The sequence below is a fragment of the Canis lupus genome, chromosome 25 (genome assembly GCF_048164855.1).
Source record: "Canis lupus baileyi chromosome 25, mCanLup2.hap1, whole genome shotgun sequence".
In the NCBI taxonomy this organism is placed as follows: domain Eukaryota; kingdom Metazoa; phylum Chordata; class Mammalia; order Carnivora; family Canidae; genus Canis; species Canis lupus.
In genome coordinates, this window is record NC_132862.1 from 42,165,634 (window position 1) to 42,182,003 (window position 16,370).

The 16,370-nt window shown below is 50.1% G+C and overlaps 1 protein-coding gene and 1 long non-coding RNA gene across 5 annotated transcripts in view; one reads left to right on the top strand and one right to left on the bottom strand.

Moving 5' to 3' along the window:
• Positions 1–12,125, bottom strand: part of TEAD4 (TEA domain transcription factor 4) — a 64,237-nt gene extending 52,112 nt beyond the window's left edge. For 2 of the 4 annotated variants that reach the window (XM_072799390.1, XM_072799387.1), the window contains exon 1: positions 11,481–11,607. The gene's annotated coding sequence lies outside the window, so the exon portion shown is untranslated. Of the gene's footprint in view, positions 1–11,480; positions 11,880–12,018 lie in introns of those variants that run through there. The other 2 variants (XM_072799388.1, XM_072799389.1) reach the window with 2 other exon arrangements.
• On the top strand, positions 12,022–16,106 carry LOC140617658 (uncharacterized). Its single transcript, XR_012017850.1, has 2 exons — positions 12,022–12,166; positions 12,881–16,106. It is a non-coding gene; the product is annotated as an uncharacterized lncRNA (long non-coding RNA).
• The last annotated feature ends 264 nt before the right edge of the window (positions 16,107–16,370 follow it).

Genomic DNA, 16,370 nt, shown 5'->3' on the forward strand with positions numbered 1-16,370 from the left:
GGAAGGCAAACCTGGCTCCAGGCTCAGCCCCACCACAGATTCACTTCCCCTATCTGGACCTCAGTATCCCCACTCACACAAAGAGAAGGTGGGGAGAGTAGAATATCATTCAGAGATAAGAAGAAATGAGCTACCAAGTCACCAAAAGGAATCCTAAGGGCATATACTGCTAAGTGCAAGTCAATCCAAAGCCAATCTGAGAAGGCTACACACACACTATATGATCACAATCACAGGACATTCTGGATAAGGATCAATGGGGGGATGTATGGAGCACAGGGCATCTTAGGGCAGTGAAACTATTCTGTATGATAGTGTAATAGTAGACATGACATTCGTATTTGTCAAAACCTACAGAATACACAACACAGAGTGAACCCCAAATGTAAACTATGGCCTTTAGTTAATAATCATGTATCAATATAGGCTCATCAATGTAAGAAATATGCCACACCAGTGCAGGATGTCAATAATGGGATTAAGTGGGGAAAGGGAAAGAAACTCTGTTTTTTGTTCAACTTTTCTGTAAACCCCAACTGCTAAAAATAAATTAATAATAATAATAATAATAATAATAATAATAAAGGCATTTGGGGGTGGGAGGGTGAGACTATTAACTTTTTTTTTTAAGATGAGGCGAATAAGGCTTGCACGTTTTTCTCCTTGGGGCCTTCCTTCAGGATTCTAAAATAAAGCAAAGGTCACGAAAGTTCTAGAGAGGCAGAAGTAATGAACCAAACTAGTTGACTTCACTTTAAGTGGGTCTGTCCTATGAAAATTCAGATCTCAAAGTAGATCCCAGAACTCGGGAGTCTTTGCCTAACACACCTCCTCCTGAATCCCATCAAATCGTGATTTCCCCTGGGCACTGACAGAACCAACTTCCTGACGTGAGCCCATGAGCCTGATATGCTGCTCAACAGATGCTTGTTTTCCCCAGCCTGGGGTGGGTTTGCCCCAATCAGCTGCTTTACATGACCGTACCCTACCCTGGCAAGACCTGAGGCTATGACCACCCTGGGCCCCAAGCAGCACCAGGCACCAGAGCTGGGGGCTCGGGGTGCACACCCTGCCCAGGCAGGAGCTCTCAGAGCTGGGGAACAGCCCCTCAAGGGAGCTCTGGGGAACCCACGTAGTTCCTGAAGGCCTCTCTCCACCTGTAAACCCTCATCGTCCCTGGAAAAGGCCAGCCCCCAGAAAAGAATGAAGGGTCCAGCACCTGGACAGTGCCATGGTTGCCAGGACACAGAAGCAGGGGACAGGGTAGACTGGGTTTGGACAAGAGGCAGGAGGCAGTACCTATTCTAACCTTGGTTATCTTGCACAGACCTGTTCTTCTGCCTCAGAGCCACCCTGCCTGGACAGGGACAGAGATGCAGACTGCACTGCTCTGGAGACTGTAATGACCCAAAGCCCTTAGACCCTAGGCTGAGGTCACCATCACAGAGGATCCACCCTGACCCAGAAATCTCACCACACCGATTCTCTATCGCACCAGGCACACACCTACCCAGTGGCTTACCCCTGCAGGCCCAATAATCACCCCACCTCCCATTCCAGAATGCATGATCATCCACTTTGGAAACAAGGAAACATGTAATTGGTTGATAACCGACTGGGCACAAGCATTTGTTGTTCTAGATAGGGCTGGCCCAGCCTGAACCAAGAGCCATGAGGAGTAGACCAGGTACCTAGCAAACCAAGAAGCCACCTGTGCCTATTTGGAAGCATACTCTATGGCAGGAGCTAAGCCAGGAAAAGAACTTCATAGAAGGCCCTGTCCTTCCTCCTCCTCTTTTCTTTTTCACAGGTCATTCTCTAGGTATTCCCCACCCCCTGCCTCACCTGGGTCCCCAGAAAGAAAGGCGAAGGCTCAGGACATCCAATTCCTTCCTTGCTTTCAGAGTCCCGCACACCCACCATCTTCTGGAGATTTTCTCCTTAAGTGAATTTTCTCCAAAAATGTGTAAATCGTATATCTGACAGGGGACTTGTATCCAGATTAGAGAACTCTCAAAACATAACCATCAAAAGAGATAATAGGCCAAAGATTTGGGTAGACATTTCATCAAAAGAGTTGTATAAAAAAATGTTCAACATCACCAGCCATTAAGGAAATGCAAATTAAAACCATAATGAAAAAAAAAAAAAAACATATTGAGATGCCACTACACAGCAATTAGAATGTCAAAGAAAAAAAAGCCAACAGTACCAAGTTGCTGTTGAAGATATGGAGCAACAGAAGTCTTGCTTTGCTGGTAGAAATACAAAGTGGTATATGTGGGCAAACAGCTTGGCAGTGCCTTCAACCACTGCACACATACTACCGTGTGAACCAATAATCCCACTCCTGGGTACTAACCCAAGAGAAATGAAAGCCTGTGTTCACATAGGAACCTGTACACAGATGTTGACAGCAGCTTTATTCAAAATCAACACAGGCTGGAAACAAGCTAAAGCCCTTCCACAAAAAAAAAAAAAAAAAAAAAAAAGCCCTTCCACCAATGAATGGATAAGCACACTGCAGTATAGCCACATAATGGAACACTACACAGCAATAAAAAGGAACGGGCTACTGATAAACGCCACTGGATGAGTCAAGGCATCATGCTGAGTGAAAGCAGAAGACCCAAAAGCTACATACTGCACGATTCCATCTGATATTCTTGGAAAGGCACAATGACAGGAGTGGACAGATCCATGTCCTCAGGGGATGGGCAGCAGGAGGGAGGGGGACAAACAACCAAGGGGCAGCAGCATGAGGGAATCTTTGAGGGAGATGGAGCTAGGGAATACCGAATGCTTTGCATTTGTCAAAACCCATATAACAGTATACCAGAGAGTAAATTTTGCCGTGTGTGAATTTAAAAATGAATTTTTTTAAAGTCCTCCTTTTCTGCCCAGAGGACCTGGTTCAAATCCACCTCACTCATAAAGCCCAGTTACCTCTCCTCCTCTAATTTCATGACCATGACTCTGAAATCACTTTTCCCATCTTCCCCCTGTATTTCTCCCTCCCTCCCTGTTTCTCCCCCCACCTCTTGCTCTGGCAAGAGCGCGCACACACACACAGCTACCCAAACCCTACCCACCCTTCAAAGCCAGCCCAAGTGCCTCCTCCACCGAGAAGCCTTCCCTGACCCCTCACAGCCCCATTAGAATGAATCCCCTTTACCAGGCACCCCCTCAGCACTAGTTTGTGCTTCTAACCAGCCCTTCTTCAATCTTGTGGGCTTTTAGCATTTGCTCCTCAGTCTGTCTCCTTGCTGGATTGCAAACTCCCTGAAGACAGGGACCAGGCCTTCCATTCCACATTTTGCCCACTGCTCCTGGCACAGTGCCAAGCACACAGTGGGTGCTCTGTGACCACTGTGGAGTGTGGCTGAGGGCAGGTGCAGGTGGAGGTGGAGGGGGCTGATGCCAAGCGAGGCAAGCTGGCAGTGCTGGGACTGGCAGAGTTCTCAGGAGGGTATCAGGAGCCATTAATACAGCTCTGCTTCCTCTCTTGCATAAGCAGCATGACTACTGCTTAAACCTCCAAGTGCTGGAGGTGACCTCACCCCCCATTCCAACTTGAGGTCATGCAATTTATAATGGAGCATTTTGGAGGATGCTTCTGTTTCTTCCACACCACCAAGCCCCAAGCAGGACAGATGCTCAGGACACACCTGTTAAAGGATCAGACCCTGTCTTTTTTTTTTTTTTTAAGATTTTTATTTATTTATTCATGAGAGACACATACAGAGAGAGGCAGAGACACAGGCAGAGGGAGAAGCAGGCTCCATGCAGGGAGCCCAACGTGGGACTCGATCCTGGGTCTCCAGGATCACTCCCTGGGCTGAAGGCAGTGCTAAACCGCTGAGCCACCCTGAGCCACCTGGGCTGCCTGGAACCTGTCTTATCATACAGGTGCTGACATTTCTTCCATTTCCAGAAGGCGGGCCTCCTTTTCAGCAAGAGTAGATTAGGTCCATCTGATCTGAAGGCAATTTCATAATGTAGAATTGTGAGGTACAGGCACACCCTACACTTAGGGACACCCCAGGATTGGGTTCTTCCCAGCATATCTAGCCTGCTTCTTACAACTTAGCCTGTCCAGAGTTTAAGGATAATACATGGGTCATTTATTTGATAAACACTCATATAGTGTTTAATATGTGTCAGGTAAGAAACTAAGCACATTGCAAATATTTACTAATTTAACCTTCACATCAAACATATGAAGTTGGTTCTATTATTTTCCTCAACTTGCAGAGGGGGCAAATAAGACACAGCGCAGGTAGATAACTTGCACAAGGCCACACAGCCTGATAAGTGGCAGAAATGGGAATCAAACCTAGGCAGGCTAGCTATAAAGCTGTACCGTCCAAACTCTAGCCACCACCACCATGTGGCCATTGAGCACTTGAAGAACAGCTAGTACAAATCAAGATGTGCTGTTAACTCTAAAATGTACCCTGGATTCCCGATACTTTGTATGAAAAAAATATAAACTATCTCATTACTATTTTTTTTTTGCTACTGATGGCACATTTAAATGATAATATTTTAGACATCACTGTTCGATATATTATTAAAATTCATTTTACTAATTTGTTTTTTACTTTTTAAAAGTGGCTCCTAGAGAACTTAAAATTACCTATGCGACTTAACATTATAGTTCTAGTAGGCAGTATGGCTCTGGAGTCTGTGCTTTGCAGCCACTACCCCACGCGGCGCTCCTCTTCCCCTGCCCCAGCCTCAGGGTGCAGCCTGCGCCTCACACCTGCTCATTCAGCCTGTACAAAGGTGATAGGGAGCCAGGCAATAATTCCTACAACTCCCCATTCTGTCTTCTTCAACTGCTCAGATGCTGCCTCTTCCCACCCCACATCTCTCCACCTTGCCCCCAGCTTTGGAGACAGCTTATCTTTACCTCCGCCCAGCAGGAATCTCAGAATTTCAAGGTGGGAAAAATCTCTCCCTCAACGCCTAGGGCAATCCCTACCTGCAATCCCCACCTGCGGCACAGGCCCAGGGACCACATGAAGGAGGTAGAAGCCCTACAGGTCATCTGGTGCAGTTTCCCACCCACTGCAGAAACCTCCTCCAAAGCCGCCCTAGCAAGCTCTACCTACATCGTTCTACACCATGAAATTCCGTAGGTCTATGTAGTGCTACAGTGACTTCAGATCACATGGACCTGATCTGTACTCCTGCAAAGACAGCCTGCCTTCTGGCAGTGAGAAATGACAGCAGAGGATGGGACAGGTTCCGTCCGACCTCCCATCCTCCTTCTTCTGCTAAGACATAACATGGAGCACTCACAATATCAGCATGCTCAGTACTTAACAGGCCAGGGTGTATCCACCCTTCAAAACTAGACACGGCTCCCAACATGGCCAGAGCACTGCAGAGCCTACTGGACTAAGGTCTTCCTTGATGCAGACCCCACCACATCACAGGCCTGCACAGGCTCAGGATTTAACAGGGCAGTGGGAAAAGTCATGTGGACCTGGGTTCAAACTCCAACACTAGAATTCACCTCTGTGTGATCTTCCTCCTCTTCTGTAAAGTAGATTTTAAAAAACAAAACAGAATCAAACCAGCAAACCCTATCTCATAGGGCTGCCATGAAAATTAAATGAGGTGATGTAGGCAGAAATGTCTAGAATTGGCACCTGATAGACACTTAATAAATGCTCGTTTCCCTTCCTCTTCCTTCATCAACCAAAACCCCAAGTTTTTTCCCCTAAGAATTGATAGGAAGTTCCTATTCTATACATACGTAAATGCAGAATTTTATAATTAAATCTATTCGAGTTCATTTGAAATTAAGTATATTTATTTACTTAACATTACTCAATGTCAGGTAATTTTTTAATGGCTAAAAATTGAATACAACTTTCTTTTTTTTTTTTTGAATACAACTTTCAAAAGTGTTTAATAGTGTGCAGTTAAAGGAATTACGGTATATTCATATACGGTAATATTATCCAGATCCTTCTAATTATGGATTTAAATTATGTTTTATGATATGGGATATTACTTACTATATAGTATTCAGTAGGAAAAAAAGGATAGAACATAATTGCAATTATGTTAAAATATATAAATTTGGGGCACCTGGGTGGCTCACTGGTTGAGTGTTTGCCTTTGGGTCAGGTTGCCATCCTGAGGTCCTGGAATCGAGTCCCACACTGGGCTCCCCGACAGGGAGCCTGCTTATCCCTCTGCCTATGTCTCTGCCTCTCTCTCTGTGTCTTTCATGAATAAATAAATGAAATCTTTTAAAAAATAAAATATATAAACTTATTTGCATGAACACAAATTTGGAGGGATATATACCAAAATATTAATTGTGTTCATCCCTGAGTTGTGGCATTATGTACCATTTTTTTCTTCTTTGATTTTGAATCCTGGTTCTGTCATCCAATATGCTTGTTATCCTAAACACCACAGAACTGCCCATCAGTAGAGACCTTCCACCCTCAATGGTGACATGAGCTGAGTATAAACAGCCAGGGCAGCCTTTCAACCAGCTACAAATCTATCTTACTGCTGCAGCAGCTAGATCTTATTTATTTCTCTTGAACCCAAGAAAAATCATGAGACTCAAAGTCCTTACTAAACATTCTTCCACCTTGACTAGATGATGTTTCCAAGACCTGGCAGAGTGACTGTGTTAGCAAGTAACTCTCTCAATGCCATTCTGGAGTCCCCTCGTCAATAAGCAGCTTACCAGCCTGCCACTTCCAGGATCTCGTCACATTATGGAAAAATAAATCAGGACAGCAGTTATTATTTTGCCACCCTTACCTCCCCCACTCTCATTTGTCAGGACTCCTCCTAGAACCTAGAGTGATTCTGTACTCATTCCTGCAGCTGCTATCAGGACCCCAAAACCTGATGTGTAAGAACCTGGCCACCTGAATTTACAAAAGGCAACTCGGTGCAATGTCTCCCTTCTCCCAAAGCCCGCTCCTCTGCTCCCGAGCATTCTCCCCAAGTCGGTTCTCTCCTTACAGAGAGAAAGGCAAGATAAGTGTGCTCTGCCTCCAAGAACGTTCCACCACATGCTTCAAGCAGGAATCTCCCTCTGCCTGTTCTGGTTGTCTTCTGGCTCTGACTGTAGCTAAAAAAATCCCTTTATGTTGTCCAGCTGACCCAGGCCTGTTGCCTCCCCACCCAGAGCTCTGCCTACTGAACAAATTGCCTCCCTCGTCAACTATTACTCAAGGCTCAAAGCCAAGATGGAGATCAGCCAGGAAGAAACAAAACTAGCCTTTTATCCCAGCCAGGACAATTCACGAAGACCTCTCAAGGGCTTGAAGGGAAGGGGAATTCATGGTGCTGGCAGGAGTGAGCTTGGCATACGCAGACGCTGGCAAACACCACAACACTTTTACTGCGAAGACACAAAGCAGACTGCTCTACCAAATAATGGGCTCTAAGCAGCTCAGGTTTCACTGTGAGTCAAGGGCCCCCTTGGAAGGACAGGCCCACCCTATGTGTCATCAGCCCTCCCCAGTGCCCTTTGCACTGCCCCCAACACCCTGCCTTTCCTTTTGGCCGGATATGCAATCTCATCCCACAGGAGGGTCACCCTGCCTTAGCACAGCTCCCATTTCCTGCCCATGGTGACTCCTCTGAAGTCTATTGTTCCTATGAAGTTTGGGTCAAAGGAAGCTGGGTCCCCACCCATAGGGGCCCGCCTACCCTCAGCACCGTGATGGAGCTGGCCCACACTACAGGGAGCTGGGCCCACCCTCCTGCCTTTCCAGGGGCCTGCTTGTATTAAAGGCAGGAGGCTGTGGGCTTCCATCTCAGGGACTGGAGCTCCAGTGGAAATGTTCCCAAGCAAAGATCCAATAGCTACCAGCTGAAGGCCGCAGGATCCTATCACCCAGGAGGTGATTAGAATCTCCCTAATATCTAAATGGAAAAACCAAAAGCAAGGGAAGAACTGTTGTTTCAGAAGAGGTCAAGGCAAAGCTGGAATTAGAACACAGAGTTGGAGACCGCACTGCCCAGTGACAAAGCCCTGCCCCCACCTCCACCTGGGCCCCTGCACTGGTTAAAGCCCCAGAGGAAGGAGGGGGGGCATGGGAGAGCAGCTGTTCAGCTCCAATTTCAGAGCTTTAAAGGGAGCTGTCGTCCAAACCCCTGCCAACAAAGGGTCATGGGGGGCAAAGCAAGACAGGCAAGGTAAAGCCACCCTTGCAAGCCCTGAATTTCCCGCTCCCCTCAGACTGACCTCAACTATAGGAAAGGCCACGGAGCAAAGCTAGTGACCCATGTCCTCCACTTCCACCAAGAAGGAGGAGAGGAGCCACTGATGAGGCAACAAGTATTGCTCTAGGAGGGTCACCAGTGCAAGACTCCAGAGTGGAGAAGCCAAGGGATGTTGCGACATTTGCATCCCAAGAGATTGAGAAAGATAGGGAGACCCTTCTCCACCTGACTAATGTACAAACCGGTGAGGAAAAAGGAGGTGCATTTAAAGACCCCTTGAGGGCCCCCTCCAAAGTTGGCATTCTCCGACTACAGCTCTGTGCTCTCTGCTTGGACGGAAGGGAATATTACTACCTCCTATCCAAGACTCAAGATGGGAGATGTGACCAAGCCAGACTGTTCCAGCCTCCACACTTGTCCGATGAGGGTTGCTAGGGGGTCCAAGCATCGGGACCCACAGAGGAGGAGATAGAATGCGAAGTGAGAACGGAGTGGACTCTAGTCTCAGTTCTGACTCACTGCAATTATGTGATCTTAACGCAAGTTACTGTCTCACTAGGGGCTCAGTTTCCCCGTCTTTAAAATGAGGGCATTAGGGATGCCTGGGTGGCTCAGTGGTGAGCATCTGCCTTTGGCTTGGGGCATGATCCTGGGGTCGGGATCGAGTCCCACATCGGGCTCCTTCCTGGGAGCCTGCTTCTCCCTCTGCCTGGGTCTCTGCCTCTCTCTCTGTGCCCACATGAATAAATAAATAAAATCTTTAAAAATAAATAAAATTAGGGAGTTAGGGGTGCCTGGGTGGCCAGTCTGTGAACTGTCTGCCTTTGGCTCAGGCTTAGGTCATGATCTTGGGGTCCTGGGATGGAGCCCCACATCAGGCTCCCTGCTCAGTGGGGAGTCTCCTTTTCCCTCTCCCTCTGTCCCTCCCCCTGCTCATGCTCTTTCAAATAAATAAATAAATAAGATCTTGAATGAATGAATGAATGAATGAATGAACAAAATGAGTTAGATGCTAACATCAGTGTGTCCAATGACATTCAGCAGGTTCACCCTGGCATGACAAAACTGATATCAGAGGAAAGGACTTGTGGACCCTGTGCTCCCCAGACAGAGCCTTGCCCCCACCTCCAAATGGGCCACTAGCTATCATGTGTCTAAGGATGAAGATCATACAGGTCTCGGCCTATGGCAAACACTCATTTCATGTTTGTTAAGTAAACACAAATGACAAATGAACAGGGTTTGTCAAAGGATGTTCAGAGAAGTTTTTAGGAAAAAAGAAGTCCTTTCTGAAATAAACTGAGGAAACGCTGGCTGCTGAGTCTGGAATGGGCCATGCACTGTGCTAGGCACTTGGCAAACACTGAATTTTCACAACAAACATTCTGGATAGATATTAACTACCCCCTCCCATATCACTCATCAGGAAACTAAGCCTGAATGCCCGCCTTAACAGTCCTAAGTGACTGCAAGGATTTGTGAGGCGGTATGTCTGGCCCCAAATCTGCACTTGTCTATTCCATCAATGCTGCCTTTAGACCCGAAGCCCTCAAAGCCCCAGCCACACACCTGGTCCCAACAGGTGAGAAGGTGAGGTGCCTCCCACCAAAACATCTGCACCCTCAGGGTGCACAGAGGAGCAGCTCCCAGTCCGTACCCCTGTGGGTGTCTTTTTTTTTTTTTTTTATGATAGTCACAGAGAGAGAGAGAGGCAGAGACACAGGCAGAGGGAGACGCAGGCTCCATGCACCAGGAGCCCAACGTGGGATTCGATCCCGGGTCTCCAGGATCGCACCCTGGGCCAAAGGCGGGCGCTAAACCGCTGGGCCACCCGGGGATCCCTCCTGTGAGTGTCTTGTTCCTTTCTTCCAAGAAGTCCTCAACATGATGCTCCCATCAGCTTGTGCTTGTTGTGGGAATGAGGAGAGAGGAAAGCAGTGCCAGCTGTGCCTGTGCCCCTTACCAACACCAGCACAGGCTGTCACTTCTGCTAACCTCCTGGACAGTCATGGCTCCCTCCTTACGCAGTTCCTGCCTCAAAAATATTTCGTATGGTAAAACCCAAAAGAAAGAAAGAGAGAAATGGGGAAACTGAGACACCCAGGAGGGTCTTCCCACAGGTCAACTAGCAAATCAGAGGCAGCCCTGCCCCCCGACCCCCAGCTGGCACTAAAGCATGCACCCAGCTGCTCCTCTTCCTTCCCACAGCAAAGTGTAGAGTGATCTAGCAAATCGTAAAGAATTAGGAGTCTTCCATTTGATTGCTGGGTAGCTGGCGCCAAGGAAAGCTGGACCAGCAGAAGGTAGTTCAGGCTGGTATACATCCATTCTCTTTGTCCTTGGGGCCAACGAGAAAAGCACTGGTTACACACCTCTCAAGATTCAAGACTGTCTGGAAAACATCCCCAGTCCTCACTATCAACAACCGGTCCCACCACCGCAAGACAAAGATCTCAGCTTCCTTTAGCCCTTCTACCAGCGAGCTCCCTTAGAGCGTTTCGGGCAAGAACAGGACCCGCTCTCCCTCAGAAACGCGAGGCAGGTGCGGACAGCTTCCTGCCAGCTCTGCCCAGTCCAGGGCGAGTGGGGCCCGGGCCGCGCACTCCAACAGCCACACTCAGATTACTCCTGCACGCATCCAGCCAGGGACACGGTCCCTTGCCCACCGTCAGGCGGGGGGGGGGGCGGGTGACAGTCATGCCCAGAGCCTAGTACCTCACAGAGATGCACACGCAGAGCCGCGGCATTGCACAAGGACTCAGGGACACTCAGACTCTCAGAGAGCACTGTTCCCGAGTGGAAACACACTCACGTTCAACACAAACAAACACGCCTACTGGCCGCCGAGGTGAGTCACCGTGAACACACAGCATCCTCACCTACACCCGGAGCCCGGAGCCCGGAGCCCGGAGACGGGACGGGACGGGACGGCGGGCGGTCACAGCAACTCCGCAGCCCGCCACCGTGTGCGACCGAATCCCCTTAACACACACGAGCAGGGAGCCCGTGTCCCTCGGGACCGTGCGCCGGGGCCCGGGAGCGCTCCCCCGGGCTGGTCCCCACCGCGGAGGACGGCGCTTCTCCAGCCCCGGGGAGCGCGGCCAGGGGTCGGGGCTCCTCCCGCGCCCACTACCGCCGCGGCCCGCGCTTGCAGGCCCGCAGGGTCCGGCGGAGACGAGGCCGGGTCCCCGGGACGCCGCTTCCCGCCCGGCCCCTCGCGCCCGCCCGCCGCCCTGGGCGCCCCAGGGCCCGCGCCGCAGCCTTACCGGTCCCAGGGTGCGGGCGGGCGGGCGCGCTCAGCCGGCTCCACGGGGTCCGCGGGGCGCCCGGCGGGACCAGGGCGGCCGCGCAGGGAGCAGGGCGGGCGGCGGCCGGAGCCCACCCCGCGCCGACCCGCACCCGCTTCGCCGCCGCCGGGGCTGGGGCGCCGGGCAGGGCCGGGCAGGGCCGGGCAGGGCCGGGCGCAGCGGAGCCGAGAGGAGCGCAGCCGAGAGGAGCGGAGCGGAGCGCGCCGAGGGAGGAGTTTTCCCAGAATGGGACTGACGGGAAAGCACGGGAGCTCCCTATTCCTGGAGGAGTGAGTCAACGGGAGAGGAAGGGAGCGCGGGGCCGGCGGCGGAAGGGAGGCGGCGGGGGCGCGGGCCGGCCCGAGAAGTCCGCGGCGGGAAGGCCGAGCGGCGGCGCACGCGGCCGAGGAGCCGGCGGGGCGGGGGGCGGGGGGCGCGGCGGGGAGGGGCGGGGCGGGGCGGGGCGGGGAGGGGGGCGCGCGGCGGGGAGGGGCGGGGCGGGGCGGGCGCCACTTACTCGGGGGACGCAGCCGCGGGCGGCGGGAGCGGGGAGCCGGGAGCGGGGAGCCGGGAGCCGGGAGCCGGGAGCCGGGAGCTCGGGCCCTGCCCGCCCCCAGGCCTGGAGTTTGAAAGGAGGAAGCCTGGAATGTGCGGAATGAGGACTGGTATGAGATGCGCGCAGCTGAGGGACGGAGGGAGGGAGGCAGGGAGGGGCGGCCCTGCCCCCGGCCCCTCGGGGAGGAGACTGGGCGGAGGGGGGAGGGGGCGGCGGGGCGGGGCGGGGCGGGGCTCGCGGGGCGGACCCCTCCCCCCTTCCCCCCCCCCGCCCCCGGCCTCCGCGGCTTCCCCGCGCGCTCTCCCTGCGCCCTCGGGCCGCGGCTCTCTTCCTGCTCCCCGAGCCCCCCGCCCCCCGCTCCTGCCTCTCCCGCCTCCCCCGGCCGAGGCTCCGACTGCGTGCCCCAGGAGCCCAAAGCCTCCCTCGTGGCCGGGGGGTCCCTGGGGGACCCTGGGGGACCCTGGCACCCTCGGCGTCTGCGCTGCCGGCCGGCGCCCCTCGCGCGAGTCCCGGGAGGCGGGGGAAGGGCGGGCGCCCGGCGCGCAGGAGGGGCTGCTGCCCGCCCGGTTCCCGCGGCTCCCACCCGAGGACACCCGCCCCGGGCAGCCAGGAAGCAGGAACCAGGCCCGCCGCCAGGGCCCCCACGCGCGCCCCCCCGGCCCTGGCTGTGCGTCGTGGTCGTCTGTCCCTTGAAGATCTGTCCCTTCCAAGAATGTAAGCGCACGGGACAGTCGCCTCCATTGAAGTCCTTGTGGCTCAGGGAGACCCTCTAGAGCTCAGGAACTCGATGAGTATTTATCCCGGCATGTGCAGTGTCCCCCAGATGCTGTGAACACAAAAATGAAAAGAAGATCCAGCACCTGCCCAGCTAAAGAGCTTAGCTTTAGCTGGCCAGACGCCGTGTGTGGAAGATCATCGACATCGGAGTGGGAGCCCGGATTTGAGAGGAACATGAACATGCGGGAGAGTTTAGCCTCTTGTTACCGGGGAGAGCTGTGCTGGAAACGCTGGAAGTGTGGGGAGTACGTTGGCTTAAAGCAGTGTGTTACCACATACCCCTCTCACCTTGTTGGTAGGCTGAAACCAAAAGACTTTTGGCTTTTTCCAAAAATCAGATCCAACCTCCAGAAAGCCTTATCACTTCACCTTGTATTGCAGTGGTTGGCCACATCTTATCTCCTTTACCAAACAGAAACTCCTTTGAAGACAGAGTAAATGTCTGATATATCTTATCTTTCAGCCAGCACCGGCTAGGTGCCTGGGGATGGATGAGCACATAATAAATATTGAATAAATGGAAACAAAAAAAGCTACCACAGAGATTGAAAGGAAAGTGCTACAAATGCCAAAGTTGTTTCCAAAAGGTGCTCAAAGGTGTTTTGAGCAACGACAGCATCACTGGACGAAGTATCCAGTCTCATAAGGTGAAGACCTTGAAGGAAGCAGCTCTTATTTGGTTACATAAATTCTGGTACGCTCATTAAATAATGAGTCACATCGGGGCTTGGTCACACCTCATATACATGAAAAGACTGCAAGACAGTACATAGGTACCAAAGGAAGTACAAACTGTAAACACTGGCTTATCTAATGCAAGAATTATTTGTTGAATGTCTGTTGACGTTGAGCACCATGGTAAGTACAGGGATAGGTACCATCAAGAAGTTCACAGTCTAGGTGGGAAGACACTTATACAGAGCTCAAAGGGAACCCAAGGGATGGAACAATGAATTTCAAATTACAGAGGCCACATTTGCTCCAGCTCCTGAAGGATAAATGACAACTTACCACCTTGGGTTGGAAGACCCACAAAGATACAGTAACATGTACACACAGGATGTTTAGGAAAAGTCTTGTAAACTGGCATGCTGGAAGAATAGATTATAATAAGTGGGTGCCAGGTTGTGAAGATCATTGTATCCCATGCTGAAGAGTTTGGGGCATCAGAAAGGCCATTTTGACGCAGGTGTGACATCAGTACCTCTATTACAAAGACCTCTCTGGCAAGAGGTTCAGGCTGGATTGGAGAGTCAGGGTGCCCTAAGCTCTGGCCATGCTCCTAAGCTTGGTGATGAGGGGAAGAGTCTCAGAAAAAGTCCACAGGCAAAATCAACAAGAATTGGTAACTAGGCTGGCTGTGAGGGTGAGAGAGGAAACAAAACTCACTAAGCTTTGACAGCTGAACAATTGGTGGTACCATTCACTGAGATAAGAATTCAAACACAAGGAGAAATAGGTTAGCTGGGAACTGAGTCCAGCCAAGGTTCAGAGGGTTTAGAGGAAGGCAGGACAGAATCCAGAGTGGAGAGGATAAAACAACCTTGGAGCACCACATCCAGCCCAGATGGCTGAGAGAGAATTCGGAGGTGAGACTGGCTTCTTCCCTCCAAATCTTAACTATCCGAGACCCTAAATGATCCAGGTTGGAATAGCGTGCCTTCGAGAGCTCAGCCTCCTGGTCTACACCCTTAACAGGCTTCTAGAAAGCTCTGGGTCTCCAGGAATATCACTTCCCATGCTGTCATGGCCCCTCTGGCTAAAGTTCTCAGACATGGAAATTCTGAAGGTTCAAGACTGACAGTGATTTTACACATATGCCCCACCCCATCAGGGGTAAGACATTCCTTGCCCTCTTTCACTGACCCTGATGAAGCAAGTATTGCATCTGTCCTAATCAAACTAGAAGAGATGCATATGGCTCCCCACAAATGACACCACATAATTCACAGCTCACCTCACTTCTTAGTGAACCAGACCACTCTACCTGGTTCTACAGCTGGATCTCACCTAGGCTTCATGTTGAGTGGTGCAGAAGGAGGAGAGCAGGGGTGTGGTCAGAGCCAGGTTTCATGTGGGGAAGGTCCTTGTGTTGTTCTATACTCCAAAATTATAGTAAAAAATTATATTAATTACTTTTATCACATGTGGCTTGGTATTATTTCCACTCCTTTGATAAATTTTGTTTTTCCAACCCACATGGTCACTGTTAAACAAATTATGTGTTAAACAAATACAACTACATCTATATGATGGAATTCTTTTCAGTGATTAATAACAAATTTTTCAAAAATAAATCAGACAAACATTGTCTGGCTTATTATGATATAATAAGTGGAAATACAGATTCCAAGAGCAGTATATGTGGGATGATCCTGTTTTTGAAAAATAAATTGAAAAGTATTTTAGAGTGACTATCTCTGACAAGCTGAAGATTAACAGGATTTTTAAAATTTTTCTCACTTTCATTATTTTAAAGGATCTTATTTATTTATGTATGAGAGAGAAAGAAAGCATGTGCAAGAAGGGGGAAGAGTAGAAGGGGAGGGAGAGGGAAAGAGAATCTCAAGCAGACTCCCCACTGAGCAGGGACCCAGACTCAGGGCTTGATCTCAGGACTCTGCGATAATGACCTGAGCCGAAACCAAGAGTCAGATGCTCAACTAACTGAGCCATCCACCCAGGTCCCTTTTTGTTTTCATTCTTTTTTTTTTTTTTTTTTTTTTTAATTGAAGCAGAGTTGACACACAATGTTACATTAGTTTCGGGTGTTATTCTTTATTTTCCTGCATTTTATTCTTCTTTCTGTATACAAAAGACTCATACTTTTATAGTAGGGGAGAAAAGTGTGACTAGAGCTGTATATCTAACCCTTTCCTAATTTCTCCACATCTTTTTTTTTTTTTTTTTTTTTTTTTTAAGAAGCCACCCACCTGTGGATTTAATGGCTTAATAAGAAGTTGACAAGGAGAAGATCCCTCCCTTAGCTGCTAGGTAAAAGGCCTCTATACTGCTTTTCAGATATCTCCAAAGCATGCTGCCCTTCCACTATTACGTGGCTGACTCCTCCTGTGATTGTGATCCCCTGGGACCCAGGTTCCTTTTCCTCTTTAACCTCTCTGTACTAGATTTCTATTTGCTTCTCCTTAAGAAGACTTCTCAGTATCAACTGAGCTGCATCTTGGCTTTGAAGAACAAAGCAGACCTTTATCAAAGGTGTTTGGAGTCCTTCTTTCTCTATGGAATAAAAGCAGCTTGTAATTTGATAAGTATATTAGTGTTGCTGTCTCTCCATCAAAGAGAAATGTGAAAGAGAATGAATTCTCCGTCTGTCTAGGGAACAGTAGATGCTGTTCTGAAGATGCTGGACTGAAGTGTGTCTCCCCCAAATTCACATGTTGAAGTCCTAATCCCCAGTACTTCAGAGTGTGAGTAGATTTGGAGATAATGTCTTTAAAGAGGTGATTAAGTTAAAAAGAGGTCTTTAGGGTGGGCCCTAATCTCCAACTGGTGCCCGTATAGAGAGATGAGGAAGG